Source organism: Canis lupus, chromosome 1, assembly GCF_048164855.1.
Source record: "Canis lupus baileyi chromosome 1, mCanLup2.hap1, whole genome shotgun sequence".
Lineage (NCBI taxonomy): Eukaryota > Metazoa > Chordata > Mammalia > Carnivora > Canidae > Canis > Canis lupus.
The window spans coordinates 53,484,875-53,507,527 of record NC_132838.1 but is presented as its reverse complement, the minus strand read 5'-3'; the positions used below and the strand labels follow the sequence as shown (position 1 = coordinate 53,507,527).

At 37.6% G+C, this 22,653-nt stretch overlaps 2 long non-coding RNA genes across 5 annotated transcripts; one reads left to right on the top strand and one right to left on the bottom strand.

Moving 5' to 3' along the window:
• The first annotated feature begins 700 nt into the window (after positions 1-700).
• LOC140635547 (uncharacterized) lies at positions 701-22,231 on the top strand. 2 transcript variants are annotated; one of them, XR_012032885.1, is made up of 4 exons: positions 701-928; positions 9,424-9,547; positions 18,885-20,189; positions 21,262-22,231. It is a non-coding gene; the product is annotated as an uncharacterized lncRNA (long non-coding RNA). The 2 variants fall into 2 exon arrangements; XR_012032876.1 differs by lacking the exon at positions 21,262-22,231 and having other exon boundaries at positions 18,885-21,251.
• LOC140635544 (uncharacterized) lies at positions 862-15,595 on the bottom strand. 3 transcript variants are annotated; one of them, XR_012032865.1, is made up of 7 exons: positions 15,416-15,595; positions 14,868-14,944; positions 11,605-11,815; positions 9,264-9,519; positions 7,185-7,246; positions 1,312-1,379; positions 862-1,197 (listed from the first exon to the last, which is right to left on the bottom strand). It is a non-coding gene; the product is annotated as an uncharacterized lncRNA (long non-coding RNA). The 3 variants fall into 3 exon arrangements; XR_012032863.1 differs by lacking the exon at positions 11,605-11,815 and having other exon boundaries at positions 15,416-15,594; XR_012032866.1 differs by lacking the exons at positions 7,185-7,246; positions 11,605-11,815 and having other exon boundaries at positions 15,416-15,592.
• Positions 22,232-22,653: the final 422 nt, after the last annotated feature.

Here is a 22,653-nt window from a genome sequence, read left to right as displayed (position 1 = left end):
ATTGCACTTGCTCTAAGATTCATTCCAAGAGGTCTGCCCATTTCACTTCCTTTCCTGGAAAGCGATTCTACAGTGAAAACAGGTCCTGCTGCTTGTCGAGGATGCAAGGCCAGTGGTCCCAGCTGAGGAACACTTCTACCAGCCAATTCACAACCAACCTGGCAGTTGACCTCAAATACATGCAGAAGTTCAGCCCAAGCTGGAAAAAAACACTCGACGGAGTCCAGCCCAGAACTCTGAGCTATGTAAACACTTATCTGCTTAAACCACTAAGTTTGGGGATGGATTGTTTTCCAACAAAAACTGAGTGGGGGAAGCAAGCGAAACTGATTTTACATTCCACAGCGGGCTGAATCTACTGACAAGTCATAGCTTTCCATGGTCAGTGACAGAGCAACAGTACTAGAGATTGGCCAAGAGTTGTTTCTTTAATGTCAAAGGGACACTAAATAATGTTCTCTTATTGATCCAAGTGTGTCAACTAGACTAGACTGGAGACAAAGACGTTCTGAGAATGTTAAATAGAGATTTCAAATTTCTTCACTCAAAAGGCTTGGATATTTTAGGGACATATTTCAAATTACTATCATAATGTGACATGAACTGTGACACTGAAAGTAGTCATCCAAGATAAAGCCAGGTTCACTGATTTGTAAAATTGAGAATGTGTGTGTGTGTGCTTTAGTGTGCATCCCTTCTCCTTCAGAGGCATTTAGGGAATCTGAAGAATCAGATTAATAGGAAAACACAATATAGTTCTGCTTGTTTAATGAAGGATGTTTCTATTTTTACTAAGTTTTAACTATAAGGATAGGGTGTATTGGTTTGCAACGGCTGGCTAAGAAGTACCAGAGACCGAGAGACTTAAGCAACATTTATTTTCTCACATTTCTGGAGACCAGAAATCCAAGATGAAGGTGCTGGCAAGGTTGGTTCCCTCTGAGGCCTCTCTCCTTGGCTTGTAGACAGCTGTCTTTTCCTTGTGTCTTCACATCATTTTTCCCTATTAGCGTGTTCACATTTCCTCTTCTTATGAACACAGCAGTTGTATTGGATTAGAGCCCTTCCTAGTGACCTCATTTTAACTGAATTACCTCCTTTAAGACTTTGTTCCTAAATATACTCGGATTTGAGATATTGAGGATATAACTTCAACTTATGCATTTGAGGAGCATAATTCAGCCCATAACACAGGATCTACATAGAAAAAGAAAGGAATCTGACAAAATAAATATGTAATGCAGAGTAGAAAATGCTAAACAGAAAGAAGTGGTCTAAAACTTCACAATGAGCAACTATCAATGCTTTTACCTTTTAAAACTTCAGGTAATTTCAATGTGCATCCTTTATTCCACAAAACAGAATAGGAGTCTCATTTTCTACAAAAGACAAAAGATAATAAACCCTGCAAGTACTTTAATAGACTTGGCAGAGATGAATAAACTGTCATTTTCTTTTCATATTTTTAAAATAAATTTTATTTAGGCATAATTTGCATACAGTAAAATGTACCCATTTAAAGTGGACAGTTTGTATGACTTTTGAGAAAATCATAAACTGATGATGTAACTGCCACCCCAATCTAGATATAGAGCATTTCCACCTCCCCCAAACCCCTCATGTCCCTTCGTAGTCAATCCCCTCAACCCTGCAACCACGAAACAACTGATCTGATCTGGCTTGTTCTAGAACTTCATATAAATGGGATCATACAGCATGTGTTCCTCTGTGAGATAGCTGTTTAAATCTTGCCCATTTTTTAACTGGATTATTTGTCTTACTGTTGAGTTACAAAATTTATATACGTCTCATGTGATCCTTTGTCATACATGTGTATTGTGAATATCTTCTCCTGTCTATGCCTTTTTGCTTTCTGAACAGTGCTTTTTGAGGAACAAGTTCTTTATTTTTGTGAAGTTCAGTGTCTTGACTTTTTCGTTTCTGATTGTGTATTTGGATTCTACACTACAAAGATTTTTCTCCTGTGATGTCTTCTATTAGCTACATAGTTTAGCATTCCCATTTAGGTCTATGATCCTTTTTGAGTAATTTTTGTATAAAGTGTGAGAAAAGTATGAAGGTTTATGGGCATACAGTTGTTTAGCTACATTACTGAGAAGATTATCTTTTCCCCATTGAATGACCTTGGCCCCTTTGTGGAAAATCAATTGACCATGTATGTGTACATTTTATTCTGGATTCTATTCTTTCTATGCCTCTGTCCTGTCCCCATGCCAATGCTAAACTATCTGGATTATTGAACCTTTATCGTAAGTCTTAAGAAGAGGTAGTGTGAGCCCTACAACTTAGTTCTTTATTTTTAAAAAATTCTCTAGCATTTCTAGATCCTTGCATTTTCAAATACATTTTAGAACCTACTTTATTTTAGAATCAATTTCTGTGAACAAGCCAGCTGGCATTTTGATTGAAAATCTGTACATCAGTTTGGGGAGAATTGACATCACAACAATACTGAAACTTCCAGCCCATGATCATGATATATCTTTTCATTTAATTAGAACTTCTTTAGTTTCAGCAATGTTTGCTAGTTTTCCACATACAATACGCCTTCCATGTAACATGTTTTATTGAATGAATCTCTAAGTATTTTATGTTTTTTGATGTTACTGTAAATAGCAGAGATATAACTGATTTTTATATACTCACCTTATATATATATGTATCTTATATATATTATATGTATTTTATATTCTCACCCTTGCTAAATCACTTAATACTTCTAGTAGTTTTTTTTTTTTTTGTAAATTCCTTAGGATTCACAACAAACACAATTATGCTACTTAAGAATAAGAACAGTTTTACTCTATCTTTTCAATCTGTAGGACTTTTATTTATTTTTATGTTTTATTGTCCTGTCTAAGACCTCTGATAAATTTGAACAAAAGTGATAGAGGTGTATGCCCTTGTCTTGTTCCTCATCTAGGAGAAAATATTCAACCTTTTTACCATTAAGTATGATGTTTGTTGTAGGGCATTTTTGTTTGTTTTTTGTTGTTGTTTTTGGTAGATAAGATATCCTTTATCAGGTTGAGGAAAGTTTCTTTTTTTCCTAGCATGCTAAAATACTTGTCTTGTGATCGTGAATGGGTGCTGACTTTTATCAATAGCTTCTCTGAACATACTGGGAATCTCTTATGATTCTCCCGATAGAGCCAATTGCACAGATTAATTTTTTTTTAATCAGATTTTAAGTTTTTTAGTGAAGTTTTCAGTTCCCAGAAAAATTGAAAGTCATAGAGATTTCCTATATACCCCTGTCCCCACACAGCATATAGCCCTCACCATTATCAATATTCCCCACCAGATTGGTACATTTGATACAATTGGTGAAACCTTCACTGACACATCATGATTACTGTAAGTCCATAGTTTACATTACAATTCACATGGATTTGGATAAAATGTGATGAAATCTATTATTATGGTATTATACATAGTATTTTCACTGCCCTGAAAATCCTCTGTGATTTGCCTATTTATTCATTCTTCCTCCCCTACCCCACAACCCCTAGAAACCACTGATCTTTTTACTGTCTCCATAATTTTGCCTTTTCCAGAATGTCATATAGTTGAATCACACAGTAAGTAGATTTTTAAGATTGGCTTCTTTTACTTAGTAATATAAATCAAAGTCTCTCCATATCTTTTCATAGCTTGAAAGTCTTTTTTTTTTTTTTAGCACTGGATAATTTTTTTTTTATTATATGGATGTTCCACACTTTATTTATTCATTCACTTAAGAAGGGACATTTTGGTTGCTTCCAAGATTTAGAAATTCTGAATAAAACTGCTATAAACATTTGTATGCAAGTTTTTGTATGACTATAAGTTTATAATTCCTCTAAGTAAATACCAAGGAGTGCATTTGCTGGATCACAAGATTAAAATATGTTTACTTTTGGAAGAAATATCAAACTTTCTTTGAAAGTGCCTGTATCATGTATATATAAATGTGTGTGTGTTTGCTCCATTAAAATATAAAGACTGTCAGATTACAAGAGTATCTTTGTGTCATTGAATAGATATTGGGGGAAAAGCATGTACTTCTGATATATCACAAATGTTTGGTCATGTGTACATAAATTCTAGATTATTTTTCTTTTTAAAATAGTTTTTACAATCTGTTCACTATTTTGATTCATAATATCCTTAAGAATGTTATGAATTTTTATAGGTACAAACTTCAGATGTTATAACCTTGTGTGTAAATTATAACTTTAATATTATATTTAATTATCTTTTTGGCAAATTTCATGTTTTCTGTTTTGTTTTGTTTTATTTTTGTTTTTTGTTTTTTGTTTGTTTGTTTGTTTCATTTCCCTAGTCCATCTTTTCCCAGTCTTTTTCCAAGAAAATTTTTTTTCCAAACATATTGCCAAACTGTTTTCTTAGAATCTGATAGTCTTCATTCTTTTAAGATTTTATTTATTTATTTGAGGGAGAGAGAGAATGCATAAGTAGGGGGAGGGGCAGAGGGAGAGGGAGAGAAAGAATCCCAAACAGACTCCCTGATGAGCACAGAATGCTAGTGGGATTTGATCTCACAACCCTAAGACTATGACCCTAACTGAAAACAAGAGTCAGACATTCAACCAACTGAGCCACTTAAATGCCCCAGTCTTTATTTTTTAAAGGAATAATGTACTCACTTGCATTTGTATTGATTAATATATTTGGTTTATGTTTTCTTCTGCTCATTAAATAAGTAATGAGTACCTAGCTTGTATTTCAAATCTCAAAAGAACTAGAAGTAGTCCATATCTTATGATATAAATGACTACAGAATTTGACATAAGAACTGACATAAATTTCATATTATCTCTAGCTGATGTTTGTGAAGGTTTCATGGTTTAAAAAGTGCTTTCATAAATACGGTCATTCTTATTGTTGTTATTTTATATCCCTTTTACACTGATGAATTTAAGATTTCAAGAAGTCTATTGACTTGTTTAAGTCACACAACTAGATTGTGAAATGGACAATCAAAAGTTTGTCTTGCTTAAAAAAAAAAATCAAAACCCCAACACTGTCATTCTTTCCACTGTATACCACAATCAAGTAGAGACCATATGGATAGCCCAGAGGGAGAGTTCTTCCTCTATTAATGGCCATCTACCCATAACACTTGTGGTCATTAGTCAACCCCCATTCTTCCTTCCAGTCTCAGCCAGTAAAGGAAGAGTGACTCCATCTGGTCACTCAGTTGGGAAAGAGACAAGGTGGTTCAGTCAGTCGCTTCCTTTTCTGTCTTTCTGAGCATAGCTGCCACCCAAGAGAACATGTGTTGTTGTCGGTTCCTGAGTGCCAGATATTTAGAGTCCAGACTCTAACCATGTGGGTGGATGTCTGCCCAACCCCCACCCTTCCCGTGACTAGATAAATCAGTCTCAGTTGGGGATTCGAACATAAGAATACCATCACTTTTATCCATTATCAGGTTTGGGTCTCCCAACTGCCTGATTCCTTGGTTCAGGATTTGGGCCAAAAGAAATATGCAGTTTGGGGGGATTCTTTTGAACCTTAAGAGATGATGTGTGAACTAACCTGGATCCTCTCAATTTAGATTTGGTGAGAAAAATGGCTTATAGTATCCTGTAGCTACTATGACACTACTAGCTAGTCTGTAATTACAAATGTTGGCTCTGGGAAGGTTTTCTCCACTGGTTTAAAAGTAGGTCAGCAGAAGCTCACAATGATTGAAATAATTTGAGGGGAGGAAGATTATATTCAAATGATCCTTAAAACGAAGGTAATCCATTAAGTCAGCTGAGCCATTTAAGTTTTGGGGATGAGATATGATGACACCAGTGTATGAATATTTTATAATGTCATCATCTCAAGTTCTGTGTCAGGTCAGAATTTAAAAGCACAGAGCCTTTTGAAAATGAACTAGGCATATGCATGCATCCTGTCATTCCAAAACCAGAATATGGAAAAGAAAGATGGAAGTGCTCACATTCAACAAATATTTGCCCAGCGTCAGTTATATGTAACAAGCCAAAAGAAGAATGCACAATATGCTAAAGATGGACCCTAAGTACAATGAACTTATTCAATGAAAGAGGAAATATGATGAGCATGTATAATTCTAAAATATGAAGTAATAGTATGTTTTATCTTTTAAACTATACAAAGCAGGGATCCCTGGGTTGCTCAGTGGTTTAGTGCCTGCCTTCGGCCCAGGGCATGATCCCAGAGACCCGGGATAGAGTCCCACATTGGGCTCCCTGCATGGAGCCTGATTCTCTCACTGTCTCTCTCTCTCTCTCTCTCTCTCTCCCTCTCTCTCTATTTGTGTCTCTCATGAATAAATGAATAAAATCTTAAAAAAAAAAAAACTATACAAAGCACTGTAGAGATTTAGAGGCAGGAGCACTACTTCTGTTTTTCCCAGAAGAGTGGTTAAGGACACAGGGAGGAGGTGGCATTCACAGGTCAAGCCCTGAAGTCAGAATGTTCAGCATTAATACAAGTATGGAGGAGGTATTTTTCTTAGTTCCCAGTAAGGCAAAACCAGCTGTTACAGAGGCTCTCAGTACATGAAAGGACCACTGATCCTTGTGACTTGTGACATTATGAACCCAAGTCAGAATAGCCCCACTTTTTGGATCCTACAGTTCAGAAGGTAAATGACAAGTAGATTTCCCAATAGCAAATAGATGGTAGTCAGTATTATTAATTTTTTTCCTGTAAAAATAATAATAATATTAACCTAGCAAATGTGCATAAGAATAACTCAGAGGAGAGAGAGGGAAGTAGCAAGACTCTGCCACTTATGTAAGGCTGTGAAGAAGCAGGCATGGGACGCCTCACTGGTGGTCAGGCTGAACAGGAGACCACGGTGAGATGGTATAGAGTGAACTGAAGAGGAACCACAGCAATGTGAATGAGCATGAGGGAGAACACGAGGGAGAAGAAGTGAATGATGAGAGAGGGAGGGAAGTCCTTCTCTGCATACGCATCACTGGTTTATCTTCTCTTTCTTCTCAGCTCACAAGCTACATAGACTCACTGTGAGCTAAAAAAGAATAGCTAAACATCCTCCCTAAATTAATTAAATATCACATTGGTCCCTAATTTTAAGAGCCCCAAAGGAGCCTAACATCCTAAGAATTTCCCAAGAGAAAAAACCCCAAAGTGTTCCTAGGAAGCCAGTCACCCACCTGCCTGGTGTCCTGCCTCCTCAGCAGGGACTCTGGCCTCATGCCCATTCTTCTTACATGTTCTAGATTGGAACATGTTTAAACATAGTCAGCAAGAGTCAGAGGACGTTTGTACCCCCAGCTTTCCCTGGGAGTAATTGATCTTCACATATTTTTTCACAGGTGCCTCATGTATTGGTTACATTACGTTTGGATCTACTTTGGAGGATTGAAGCTTACTGACTCCTGGCACTGTGTTTCTTTATGTAAATTTGTTAGGTACAGTGGTTTACCACTTGATAAAGCTGCCAGTTCATTTGTCACAAAGTAACAAATTGGTTCATTATTTGTTTTCCAAAGAAAGCAAAACAAACTGTAAGGAGCAATCACAGCACATAGATAGCACAGTAACCTAACCACCAAAGATCTCCTTTGTCCTTTTGAATAGAAAAGGGCATCATAGTGAAGGAACCTTCTTCAACTGTGCTGCAAATAAGCAAAGTGATCAAAGCAAGCTTAATATTAATCATCCAGCCCAAGAATCGATTTCCTGTCTGCTCATTCTGGTCACTGAATTTCATTTTTCTAGATTTCCCAATAGCAAATAGATGGTAGTCATTATTATTAATAACTGTGTAATGTAGTTAGGGTAAATATTATTAATTTGAGTTCATAGAGCATAAATCTGAGACCCACGGTGGTTAAGTAACTGGCACAACAACTTACAGATGGGACATTCCCTGATTTATTTAAAAACCAAATCTAAAAGTTTATTTTTAAAATTCACTATTCTTCTTATTGCATCCATTTGTCGAATCACATCATTTGTGATTTTCTTCGACATTTGTAAAGATTCTCCGCAAGAGAAAGAAAGTTACGCTAGCTGCATTTTCAAGAAAGCATAGAGGAAGCCTAGAAGAAGAATCTAGTTTCTTTCATTATGTTATGACATTGGTGTTGACATTCTGTAGCAGAGTGCACGTGTTTGTAAAAGATAGACCAAGAACATGGATGTCTAGAATGGTCTTATTTTGCATACCAGAGGATGGGAACATGTGTTACTTACACTACAGAAACCCTCCCTAAGTCACATGAAGAGCAGAATCATTCTGATAATAGGATTTGTGGTCCCATTATCTCTGAAGGGACTGGAATAAAAGCTGCAATTTAGAAAAAAATGAATAACAAGTTACAATGAGCTGGGCACAATGCCCAGCATAAAAGTACACCCAGTCCTATCCAAAGAAGACACTTTATACACATGGGCTGGTACTGTCTCTCTTTCTCTCTCTCTTCACTCAAGTGATAAAGGAGAATAATTTGTACTCTTAAAGAACCTCATGGTACCTGTGAACAAAATGTTTTTAAAAGAAGCATTTCTTTATAAAGTAAAATAAGATTCACCTTTGAATGACTTTCTGGATTTTTTTAAACTCCCTCTTCAATAGGGAGAGAGGAGAAATTATGTGAAGGTTAAAGAAGGGGATTTTTTTTTCCTGATTCAGGTCATGACAAATTAATATTTTTGTTAGCTGACAAATTAGTGTTTTGTTAGGGAAAACTTGTTAAAAATCTTTTTCTGTTCTTCTTCTTCTTCTTCTTCTTCTTCTTCTTCTTCTTCTTCTTCTTTTTCTTCTTCTTCTTTTAATATTTCATAGAAATCCAAGTTGTTCTGTGACATCATGATTTCCTCCCCATAGCAAGCTGTTCTTGTTCAAAGAGTTGACCATTTAATAATCTTAGACTTTAAAAACAAATCCTTTTAATTTTGTAAGCATGATAGGGATTAATGCATGACAGTCCAACTAAGGCTTTGTTTTATCCCCAGGACCCATGAATCAAACAACAGAATGACTTTCTATAGCCATTCTTCCTGCAGCGGCGAGTGAGTGGTGCATTTTGCTCAGGGACAATCTGTCTTGAAGCCTCCAGCCCTCAGCGGTCACACTACCCTCATCAATAGATGTCTGGACTCCAATTGAGTGTGTGGGTGGCAAGCACCAACACCTCATTTTGATGAAAGAGCCCTACAATGCCATTACCAAGGGTGATGTTTTAATAGCAATCAGACATATCACTCTTATCTGAAAAGTTACTAACCTTCCATCAATGGTGCGTCACCTGCCTTGGGAGTACATATGAAACCTCCTTTGTGCTAAAGCCAGTTAGCATCCTTAAAATTGTGACCAAAATGCATGCCTTAACATCTGGCAGCTGCTGACTTTGATCGAGTCTCTTGTCTGTGCTTATCTTGTCACAGGAGCAAATTTTCAAGTTTATATATGGCAGCAGTCCTAATCAATCATGGGCCTTGGCTTCTTGGCTTTCAGTTATATGAAAATCCCCTCACAGAAACCTGGGATGGCAGAAGACAAGGACATTTAGTAAGTAGAAGGAAAGAAAGAATTCACTTGGAAATACAATTTTTTTTTTATACAACCATCCAATGTTTGTTACACAGAAGAAAGCATGGAGATTTGTCTCTTTTTGTAGAAGTGCTTACCCAGAATTTGGGGGAAAATCAGAAACACAAAATTAGTTAATGGTGTCTAGACCAAGGTCAAAGCATTAAAAAAAAAAAAAGTTTTATTGGTTTCTCAGTGCTATACTCAAAGAATGAAGCAAAGGAAGGATATGAGTACATATTCTTCTTTTTTTAAGTTGGAAAATAACACAGAATTTGGAGTGGAAGCCAAATAACAATTAAATTATCATCTCTTTGAAGAAGACAAAATTATTTAAGTGAAATACAGAATACAAACCACACTTGAAAATTATGAAAAGTACATATACCTAAAATATTACCATCAACAAGAATTTACTCAACATTCTGTAGGTTTAAGAAATTATCATAGGCCTTTACTAGGAAAAAAATAATGTGAAAAAAAAAAAACTTAAAATTCAAAATAAAAGCCTGAGTCTGAGGTCCAGCTGCGTTCACGATGTAGGCAAGTGATGACCTCATGCCTGAACTGTGATTTCCTCATGTGATTATTGAGAATGATGTTTATCTACTAGAGTTGCTGTGGGAATTAAAACAATCTATCATTTATTTTATTGACTTAATGAATCCTGGTAGGACACTGTCTCTGTATTATGACATGTTCGTGAATTCAGAATAATATGGTTGATTATAAAGACAAAACTCCCTGTCCTCAAATGACTTAAATTCTGGTGGGAAAGATGGACAATAAACAATATTAAGTAGTACAATAAATGTATGGTAGGCAATGAATAGTATTAAGTGCTAAAATAAAGTAGGTGTTGGGGATAGGAAATGTCTGATATTATGAAATTTTATGTAGGGTAGCCATGGAAGCCTCCATAGAAAATGTGAATTTTGAAGAAAGGCATAAAATTGATGAGACAGCAAGTCAGGCAGATATCTGGATAAAAAACATGGTAAGCCAATGGTTTCCTGAAGTGCAGGTAGATCTAGTGTGCTCAAGAAAGTGCAAGAAAGCTGGTGTGGCTAGATAGAATACAGAAGAGCAAGAGAAGTAGATGAGGTCTGGATATAATGTCAGTTAGGTCATGTGCATGTCAGTGAACCAGAGGATAGACTCCAGGTTCATTTTTTGTTAGTGAGAAGCCACGTGGGGGCAGGGGGAGTTTAAGTAGGGGATAGATGGGATCTGGTTTATTTTTGCCACCATCCCTCTGACTGCTGTGTATTTAGGACTCTGAACAGGAACCAAGAGTGGAAGCAGGCCATTGAAACAATCTAAGAGGTTGGTGACAGACTAGAGTGGTTAGCAGATCCAGTCAGAATCTGGATATACCTGAAGGTGAGGAAGCGGGATTCAATGACAGGCAGACATGGAGTGTGTGAGAGGGATACAGAATAACACATGGCTTTTTGGACTGAAAAACTGGAAATATATGTTCACTAATAATTAAAATGAAGAAGCCTATAGGATCAACAGGTTTAGGGAGAATGTCATGAGCTCAGTTTTGGACATGTGAAGGGTGTCATGCCTATTTGTTATACAAGTGACATGTTGAACAGGTAAAGACATAAATATGTAGTTCGAAGGAGAGGTGTAGGCTAGAGACTATAATTTGAGTATCATCTCATCTCATATTGATGCAGTTTAAAGAAAGAGATTTGGATAAGATCATTAGAGGCGTACCAAGAGATTATGTCAAACAATTGAGTCTATGAGTATCTCACCTGTTGGAGGTCAGGAGAAAAGGGACTTTATCAGAGGAGGCTGGAAGGAGCAATCAGCAGGATTTAAAGAAAAGCAGCAGACCTTGGTGTTCTGAATGCCAATTAAAAAAAAATCCAGGAGGAGTCGGGAAGTGTTTTGTTTGTTAATATCACTCATAGGTCAAATAAGATGAAACTAAAAGATGATCACTGGATTTAATGGCCTAGTTTTATGAAATTCTGTTGCAATTTTTTTTCTTTTAATATAGCAGATAAAAAAAACTCTACCTGTTTATTTAATGTAGTCCTCCTCAAACGTTTCCTCCCATAATCCTTTTGAGAGTACAGTGATCTCTGTAATTCCAAATGCCTGGTTGAGTTGGAGTCGGTTGGACCATGGGTTGATAGCAAACTCTGAATGGGCCAGTCAGTTTATTTCTCTGGGAACTTAGAAATCCCCATGTTTGAGGGACTTGAAATAAGGGGAGATAAAAGTAAACTGGAAATGATGTGGAGAGAGAGGAAAAGGGTTTCAGAAGTGTGAGGAAAACTTAGATTAAATTTAAATGTAATTGTTTGAAAGGAGACATCCACAAAACACCTAAATGTGGATGCCGTACAGACGTTGGGTTAGGTCCTGGAAGCCACAGTGTGGACACAATTCTAGTGAAAACTTACAAGAAGCAAACGGGCAAAGAGCCCTCAGTTATAAGAAAATCTAGAAGTGACATTTTAAGGTTGAGATTACATTTTAAAGCAGCCCTAGGCTTTTGGTGCCCACAGACAAGTATCAGATTACAGGATCCCAGGATGGGGGTCAGAATATGATGGGAGAACTTCACTATCTTGGAAATATTTGAAACCACCTCACTAGAGGGGATGAGGAGAAAGGTGCTGACCTAAATAATTTTGGAGATTAGTCAAGTCTATAAAACCAAGTATAATAAATTCTATATTGTACTGGACTCTAGTCAATGAAGCTGCTTCCCACAGGGATACCAGTCAATAATTTTGATGCTACAGGTGTACAGTACAATGAAACAGTTATGCAGATAGTTGGTGGATGGTAGGAGCCAGGTTTCTCAGTATGCCAGTGGAAACTTATGGAGAGGAAAGGAAAAGAGGCTGGAATGATCCATATGACAATGGTCAATTATACAACAATAACAGGTAAATTGTTTCTTATTTCTCTCATGTTTCCATGTGCTTTCCATTTGTTCTACCTCTTTCATGGTTTGTTGTAGCTCTTATCATCCCTTTGGACTCTTTAAAATTGATTTCTCCCATTCAGTTGTCCCCTAGTGTTTGGGATTTAATGAACTCTCTTTCTATAATTTTGTTTTCAACATGTAAATGCCATCTTTATTTCTACTTTTCTTCCCAAAGTTTTGTTCAGCACTTTATCTTGGTTTTAAATACGATTTTTACAACATTTTGTATGTCATCTTGTGTGTTTTCTATAGCCTCTAAAATTAGATGTTAATGGTATATCTTCTTTGGGGACACATCATCTTCTTAGATCTTTCTTTAAAAAAAATATTTTATTTATTTATTCATGAGAGACACAGAGACATAGGCAGAGGGAGAAGCAGGCTCCCTGCAGGCAGCCTGATGCAGGACTTGATCCCAGAATCCCAGGATCATGACATGAGCCGATGGCAGACACTCAACCACAGAGCCACTCAGGCATCTCTTTTTCATACATATATATATGAGAGAGAGAGAGAGTGTGAGAAAGTTGGGGAGGAGCAGAGGGAGAGCGGGAGTCCCAAGCAGGTTCCATGTTCAGTGTCAAGCCTTACGGAGGGCTTGACTTCATGACCCTGAGATCATGACCTGAGCCAAAATCAAGAGTCAGAGGCTCAAACAACTGAGCCACCCAGGTGCCCTTTCACCTGTATTTTAATTGAGTGGCTTATTTTCGTATAGTTGAGTTACAAGTATTCCTAATGTATTTTCAGTACACATCCCTCATCAGATGCATGTTTTGCAAGCATTTTCTCTCAGTCTACAGCTTGTCCCTTCATTCTCTGAACAGTGTCTTCATCATAGCAGAAGTCTTTACTTTTAGTAAAATCTAAATTTTCATTTTTTTTTCCTTTCATGGATCATTCTGTTAGTGTTGTACGTAAAAATTAATCACCAAATCCAACGTCACTTAGATTTTCTTTTAAAGTTTTTTTTTTTTCTTCTAAAAGTTTTATTGCTTTTTCTAATCTAGTGTTAAATTGTTGACAATGCTTCAGTGTAAATGTCATGGAAATTCAGCACAAGTTTGATCCAACACCCATTGCACTGAGCTAGAAGGCTATAAAAGAGTTTGAGCACTCAGAGTAAGGCAACACATATGGAAAACAGACATCATATGCTTGCAAAAATTACCGAAATACAGAACAGTCACCAGAAGCAAAAATTCAAAAACAGAAGTGTTTAAGAACCATGTAAACTCTATAAAAGAATCCCAGAAATTCTAAGAGCTCATGAAGTCTTCCTGTATTTTAGGAATGGACACTTGAGCAAATTTAATTTGAATCTCATAAAACAAGGTGACACTGACATGTAGTAGAAGGACAAGTAGAAATTCTCTCTCTTGTAGTTATTGCTACAAAAAAAAAAAAAAAAAGAAAGAAAAGAAAAGAAAAGGGCCAATATGAAGGCTTTCCAGAATCTTTTTTTTTAATCTTACTAAATTAGAAACCATCATAGAGAAACTGGTCTGGTGAGTGAAGAGAGTAATAAAATCTCAGACCACCAAGATCATGTCTTGTTCTTCATTACATGGCATAGATAGGTACTATTGTTTGTTAAATCTCTGCTTATTGAATGCATGAGGAAAAAAAAATGGATCCCATAAAGCAGACATTTACTAAAAGAGCAAATAAAATGTATTTTAGATACATCTTACCACAATTCTCCTGGAAAAAATATGATTTTCAATAACAGCATAATCTTATCTACAATAGAATTGTTAGATCACCATTACCAGTGAACTCTGGCTACTTTAGGAAGATCAAATCATAATGTATCTTTAAATTCAGACTCGTTTGGATCTTTATACCTCTAGGAAATAAGTTTTCCCTAATTCTACTGCAAGAGCTCCCTCCATCAGCACATACCTAGCTAAGCCTTACTGCCACAAATCTATTTATCTGCCAAGCAGCTCTCTGGGAGCAAACTTGAGGACCACTTATGGACAGGACATATTCAAACAGGAGATGCCAACCATTAACAGAGATCAACACACTCTCTCATTTCCCTTCCGGTATGTGTTACTATACAAAGAACAAATACCTTGTTTCCAGAGCATTTTTACACAGCACTCTCACATAAATGATCTCATTTATCCTTATATTTGAAGCAGGAAAAGCAAATGTTTTCCTGTTTTTTAAGATAAGGAAGTATAAGCAAAAGGGCTAATTGTCTTAGCCGAGGTCACACAATTGATAAATCATAGAACAAAATCCCTAGCCTGTATCTGTTTTTTCACTACATTCCTCTGCCTCAAACAAATATAACATTGCAAAGGGCTTAGAAGAAGAAATGCTGCTTACCAGGATATCCGGTCTCAATGCCGGTGAAGTCACTTAGCAGCTTCCAAATACTCATCGTCTTTAGGGGTTGCTGTGTACTTTTTTGAAAGGAATCAATAATGATTTAAATCACGGCAAAACAGTTGGTAGGATGCCACTTTAACAAGGAGCATGAAAGGCTCAAGATTACTGAGCAACAGAAAGATATTTAATATTCATAGACACACAGTAAAATACTCTACAGAACAATAATTAATAGCATCATGACAATGTGTCATGTTTTATTAAATAAAAACTATTTTGACTTGCTTTTAATACCCAGATTTATATATATTGATAGGTAAGATGATTCATAATGCCATTTTACTATTAAACTACCAAAGTTTCACTTCAGATTTTAAACTAAACAATTAATTTTGTCCATGTGCACCCTCTCTGAACAGACTGACATGTATTTGTCATTTATTCTAATTATGCATGCAAAATAAGTTGCAGACAGCAATATCGTTGAGCCGTGTGCTTACTGTTTAATATTTATAGGGTTCCAGCGATGATTAGGCAGTACTTACAACAAAATCCCTGCTCCTCCAGGCACATAAATTCTAGTGTTATGATGGACTTTGTAGTCAAGACACCTGTTTCTTTCTTACCAGCAGGTTAGCTCTGTGAATCTGCAAACCTGCTATGCTGCTAAGCCCCAAAGTCATGGACTTGCTCCCCCTGTTATGCAATTAACATTGCTTTGTGCTAGAGCCATGAACTGCGCTGGTAACTCCAGCCAACCATCTGAACAACACACTCCACTGGTTCCGGAGGCAGGACAAGATGGATGAGAAAGGACGAGTGAATCAGTATAAACTCAATTTCACTACTGGTAAAGGAACTCAAAGAAGACATACAACTGACAAATCCTTAGCATGTTTATAAAAACCCACTCATTCTTCAAAAAAAAAAAAACTCATTACCCTGCCTTTGTTTATTACCATGTTCATTCTGAGTATATTGGCACTGAAAATTTTATTTTTATTTTTGGTTGGTACCAAACTCCATCCAGTCTCCATCTTGTTGAAGAACAATTGCTAAGTGTTCCAAGAGAAGCTTGAGAAACACATGTGTGTTCTCTTACCCTGCAAATCTGTCTGTCCAGGGACTCCTTGAGAACATTCTTGACAAATGAGACAAGATGATTATATAGATGGAGAGAGATGGCCGATCCAGGCACTCATAATGGAGATACTAAGCAAATGGCTGTTTTCAAGTATAGACTAAGGGGATGGATAGAGGGTGGAGAAGGCAGGGGAAGAACCCAAATTTGAAATAGGGTACCAAATAAGTCAGAATGAAGTGAGTGACTTTAGAGGACGTGGGCAGGCGGGCAATCTGCAGAGTGAAATTAGGAAGAAAGATGTAAAAACCTAATTCTCATATTTCTTCAAACAGGTAATTAGGGGCAGTGAGTGGAGTATTTGCCGAGGTCACAAAAATGAGAATTGCAATAGTTCACGTGTTAAAATCTAAAATAGAGATGAAGATAAAAGCAGCTCAGAAAATATTATAAAAGGCACTATTTTGGATCACCTCTTGTAATCTTCACATCTGAGTTCTAAGTTTATTGTTCTATGGAGGGGTGGGAAGGGGTGGCATTTAGTGACAATATCAGCTCGAATGTGGAAAGATTTTTTTTAGTATTAAATTCACTCTGGTGCTTTAAAACTACATTATCTAGTGATGGCTGTGCTTCTACAGCAATTATGATGATTATAGTAATGTGTGTGTGTGAGAGAGAGAGAGAGAAAGAGAGAGCAAGCATTGCATGGAGGTGGTGTAAAGAGAGAGGAAGAACTCCTTTCTCCTCTCAAAGGAGACAGAATTTTAATATGATTGGGTCAGATTCCAAGAGACAGACATGTGTGCAGGTTTTGATGGGCAGGGTTACTGTGAAATGTGAATCTTCCTTATGTTTCTTCTGTTCTTGTCTGGGAAGGTAAAATGCCTGGGGATTACTTTTTTCCTCCACCCGTTTTCTTCTACCTGGTGTGCTTCTGTTCAGGAAGAAAGGGATTTCCCTCTGTAGCTTGGAGTTTATATAACATGCTCCAGCCTAGCCTATGAAGTCTTACATCAAATGATCAATTAGTGGCCCAGCAAATAATGCATTTGAAAGTTTATTTGCCTTTACCAGCAATCCCTGAAGGAAAGAGAGGTTCTCACTGAATAAAGGCAAAGCCTTCTAATGCTGCCTTAAAACCCAACACTGTGCATGAGAGTTCTCTCCAGAAACTTCCCCCAGAGAAATCCATCTTCCTCATATACTTTGAAGCCATAATGGAATAGCTGCAAAGTTAGAATTAAACATCCTCAAAAGAGGTGACCTCTAGTAGCTAGGAAATATCAGCTGTGAAAGTATGGATTTGGAGGCATTTCGGTGGTAAGCAATTCTGAAAGACCCACCGTGCATGCCTGCCTCGAGAACAACCTAGGCTTATGAAGATCTCTCACTTCAGAGGGACCTCACATGTGGCATATGAGTGGATGGTGGGGGAAAAGAATCAGGGGTGGAGATCCAGGAACCTGGGCCCCATATAACCCTGCAAGAACTGGGGTCAAAGGAGAAATCAAGTGGGGAAATGATACAATCTGCATTTCCAAAGAAATAACATGAGTCCATTTATGTTAGGAAAAGTGACAACTAAAGAGATTATTTGCTTTATCTGAGTTGGGTTTTTTGTTTGTTTTGTTTTAAAATCTGGAACCCTAGAGAAGGAATTAGGTGAATATGATGTACTGGGGAGATGGGGGCAGGGGAAACATGCCCCCCCAAAAAAGGGTTCTGAGACCAGTTGCTTACAACACCACACACTCGATGTTTGTGGTGAAGGCATTTGATGAGAGCTTGAGGACCAAGACACCTGCAGCAAAGTGCTGGGGCTGTGCCCTCGGGCCCAGCACCCCTTCCCCCCATCCTGGATATAGCCCCTTCCCCTCACAGGACTTGACAGTAGCACCCCTTTGCACCCACTCCCCTGAATCTGCTCTCCCCATGGGTTGGATCTCTGAGGGCCTTCCTCCGGGGTTTGGAAACTAGGTTGATGGTTGATCCAGGCTCTCTCTGGGAGACTGATCCGCAACAGATGGATGTCAGAGCCCCATGTGGCCTGTTTTTATTTTCCCATGTGAATTAGATAAGTGCGGGTGGACCCTCTGCAGATACAAAGAAGAATCAAGCAGGTATGCGCAATGAGGCAAATATGAAAAGACCTGAAATCATCTAAGATGCCCTGATTTTGTCCTGAGGTCTGGCCACTTTCCTCTCAACTTCTGTTCACGTGAGCACAGATACGTTTCTGATGCATTCAAGCAAAAGACATCACATAGGTCAGGGAGGGAAATCATCACAACTTTTGGGTCAGTAGTTAGAAATTATTCTCTGAATCTTTCTAAAATAACGAGACTCATTTTGGTTGTGGATTGGGAAAATAACGCCATCATTTTAAGATTGAATTTGGCAATCTTTAAGGGTAATTAGGAGATTTTCCTGGAAGTGAGAATTGCTGTGTCAACAAATCAGCATCGAGCCACTAATAAATTCCTTCTGGGACAGATCAAATGTGCTTAATGTTTTCCTTAGGCTTAAGAGATTTTGAGAGAAATTACAGTTTCTGAGGGATCAGCTGCAAATGGTGCACCCTGCATACCAGTTGGGTAGACTTGAATTCTAGAACTCTAACCTCCTATATTCTCCTAAAATCAGCTTTACCTCAGTCAAAAATGAACACTTTCTTGGAAATGCTTACATTTGATCTTAGCAAAAGAAAACAAAGCAAATCACTAAACAAGCAAACAAAAAAACCCCCACGATTTTAAATTATTCCTTAAACAAATTTCCCACTTATATCATCTATGTATTATTGAGAATTCTTTCTTTCCCTTTTCTGACCTCACCTCACCCTGTTCAAAATACAGGTTCCTTTTAATTTTGTTTTAGTACCAAGTGTAATGTTTTATGTCATTTGACTTTCTTATATTCATAATGTCCAGGTACAAGGGGCGGGCGGGAATCACTACAGGACTTCAAATAAATCCTCCATGAGAAGATTTTCCTGTGTCAATGGATGTAGAAAGAGAGCTGCCCCTGTTGTTTTGCAAACAATGAATCTTCTCCAGCCTATAAATAATGAAAAGAGAAATCTCAGAAAGGGTTTTTCTAATTCGGCTGGCTTCAGGCTACCTACCCAGCATGCCTTCTTGTTTACAACGGCAAGTACAAATATATGATTTTTTCCCCCCTTTCACTCAAAACATTAGCTTTTTGGCTTATGGAATTAACCTCTGCCATGCATCTATGCTATTTGCTTGTGGTTGCTATTTTAAACATTGAATCTGTTTTGTACTTTTTACCATAAGGCTCTTAGAGCTTTATATAAACTGCCACTCCATGAATTCTCTTCTAATCTCATATAAGGTAAATGTTAAAATCTCACCCAGATTTGCTGATGGACAAACAGAAAGTTATAAGCACTCAACAGAAGGTGAGTATTCTATATGATACATTTTGAACATCAGTAACTGTATTAAATGTGTTTCTAGCCTCTGAAATAGACTTAATGATACAATCATCTGACCATATACAACTGAGAGAAGCCCCAGTTTCCTGGCTTTGACATCCTCCCTCCCATAGGACCCATTTCCCAAGGAGTCCGCTTCCTGGGGTTGCTTTTCAAATACAAACTGATCAATCCCGAGTCTACAGGGCTTGGGGCCCTACCCTGAACACCCCAGGGCCAGATGCCAGGCAACCCTGGACAGCCCTTGTGCCCCAGAGCCCACTGAAATCATTCAAGCTAGTAAATCCTACACCTGTCTCCCCTTCTTCACCCTCTCCTTCTCAGAAACCATAGGAAAGGCTTTTTAGCCCAGAGCTCTCCCCCTTCACTGCCTCGTGCCTGACAGAGAAGCTTTCCCATGTGGCTTCCCCCAACATGGTGTACCTTCTAGAAACTCTAATCGACTACCTTTTCAATGGAAATCATTTCCTCATCTGTTGGATTTACAGTGAATTTAAAACAGCAACCGCCTTGGAGACCAAGAAGGTCCCTCCTTATTTCTACTTACTTATTTCCTTTCTCCATAACAGAATTTTGCTTGAATTATTCCGGTTATGTGAATCACCTATTAACCTGTTACCACATCTCCAGAAGACATGGTACAAAGTACTACAGCAGTCCTGAGATACAGTTGTACCCCAAAGCCAAGAAACAGAATCAAATAGCTCTTCCGCAACACTATTGGTTCTTAGAAGCTGAGATTTAGTCAAGACTTGAAAATATGCTGATCCTCCTATTTGTAAGGCTAAAACAATTCTGTATGCTTTGCAATTTCTTATCTGTCTTCATTTGTTTGGTTTTTATGTAAATTTTGCTGAAAGAAATCTGATGTAATTACTCTGGGTAGTCTAGAAGGAGGCAAATGTGTAAATGTAGGCAAAACGGAATTTTTTCTGTGTTAATATTTTTGGGAAACTATCTGTGATTTTTTTGGTGCCCCTACCAATATAGATGTAAACACAGCTCAATGATTTTGATAGAAATCTAACTCTTCAGAGCCCAAGTGCATTTAAAAATGAGATGACATGGGGCGCCTGGGTGGCTCAGTGGTTGAGCATCTGCCTTTGGCTCAGGGTGTGGTCCTGGAGTGACAGGATCCAGTCCCACATTAGCCTCCCCTTGGGGAGCCTACTTCTCTCTTTGCCTATGGCTCTGCTTCTCTCTGTGTGTCTCTCATGAATAAATAAATAAAATCTTAAAAAAAAAATGAGATGACATGGTTACTAAATTCCCATCCTGCCCTCTCAGCAACCTTGGGTAATCTTATAAGGAGCAAATTATCTCAGAAGTCTTATTCAAATTTTCAACCAAATCATAACACTTAGTCTGCAATGGAATGATGAAAGTGTACTCTCTGCTATGGTCCCTGGTCTTCCTGGCCTGCATCATTATCCTTTTGTGCTGTGCTCTCTAGGACATTTGAACTTCCTTTCACTTACACTGAATGTTTACTTTTTATGAGAGGAAATCTATAAGAATGCACCATGTAATACATCACTTCTTCTGGGTGTTGAGACCAACTCAACATAATGGTGAGCATTCATGGTGTTTTTTTTTTCAAAGATTTTATTTATTTATTCATGACACACACACACAGAGAGAGAGAGAGAGAGAGACAGGCAGAGGGAGAAGCAGGCTGCAAGCAGGGAGCTGGACGTGGGACTCGATCCCGGGTCTCCAGGATCACGCCCTGGGCTGAAGGCAGCGCTAAACTGCTGAGCCACCCGGGCTGCCCTCATGGTGATTTTTTAAAAAATTAAATAGTGTGGTTATGGATTTTCATAGTTTTTTTTTCTTTTTTTTTTTTACAGATTTTTTTCACTATCCTTTATTGACATTGAAGAAGCTAATACACTGAAAGGCATATCAACAGATGCTTCTTTGGGTTTTTCCACAGCAGCTTTCATACATTCACCCTTAATGTAAACTTCAGCAACTGTATCATAACTGTCATAGACACAGGTGATAGAACGTAAGCTGTAAGCAGCACATCTCAGAAAGAAGATAACTTTATTTTAAATTGGTTACTGGATTCCGACCAAAGGAGATGAAATCTTCATTCTCCATAAAATTCTGAGTATTAGAAACCAGTAGTCTTAGCATTCAAGAGCAAAACATCTTATCAAGAGTTCAAGAGCTGACTGTTGAATTTTCAGGAATGTTGTAAGCCTGTTGCTTAACAGAAGCATATAGATAATCAATCTCTGGGTGATCTCTGCGTGATTCATCTCTGTGTAATAATCCATCTCTGTGAGCAGCAGAGTCACATTGGCAGGTTAACGTCAGCTATGATGAAAGAATTCACACCACAGAAATCAGCAAATGCTACAAGCTGGGGCTTGACTTGCTGTTTTGCTGATGGTCTGGACATAAGGACATGTGGAAAAACATCAATAGAGCAGATTAAACTTGAAAGTACTTCGTGTCTGTAGCTGTCACATTATCAATGGCACAAAAAAGAAATTAAGGGGAGATTGTTCCAGTATTCAAAACTATTTTTTGACTCAGAAAAGTAGTCTCTTATATTATTGATGAACTAGTAAAGTTGCTCATATATCTTTGTTGTGTCACGTACACCTCGCTTATTAACGTAAATTAACGTGAATATCTTAACCAATATTCATGTCATCACTACACGAGGTGGTCAGTTGCAACCATAGCTTGGCTATGGAAACAATTTTAAAAAAAAAATCAGTGGAAGCATGCTGAGAAATTCAATTTCCTATATGAAATTAACAAGAGTATTATATTATTTGTAAATTACTTGCTACACATCTTGGTTATCAGTGAAATTTATAATAAATTTACATGTGTGAATAGATCCATATGTACACAAATTCTTTCTTTTCAGAGCTGTTTGCTAAACATTTACCTGCATACCACTGTCTATAGTAACCTGTGACATTTATCCTAGAAGGTGAGACTGCTTATAAAGGCCTTTCCATGTGACAGCCTTGTTTTATAGGCTAAGATGTGTAGAATCTCACTTTTTTTTTTTCTAGTCAAAGCCATTCTAGGTGGTAAAATTGTGCGTGAGAATCTTTAGATATTTAATCAAGCTTCTACAACCGTGACATCCCTGGGTAGATATTAGTCCTATGTCAGGATAAATTCAGTGACAGCCCCTCTTCTTTCCACCTTACAATTTGTAGTCACTTAGAATAATTTTCTCAATATGCCTTCAAATTGGGTTTAGTCTCCAA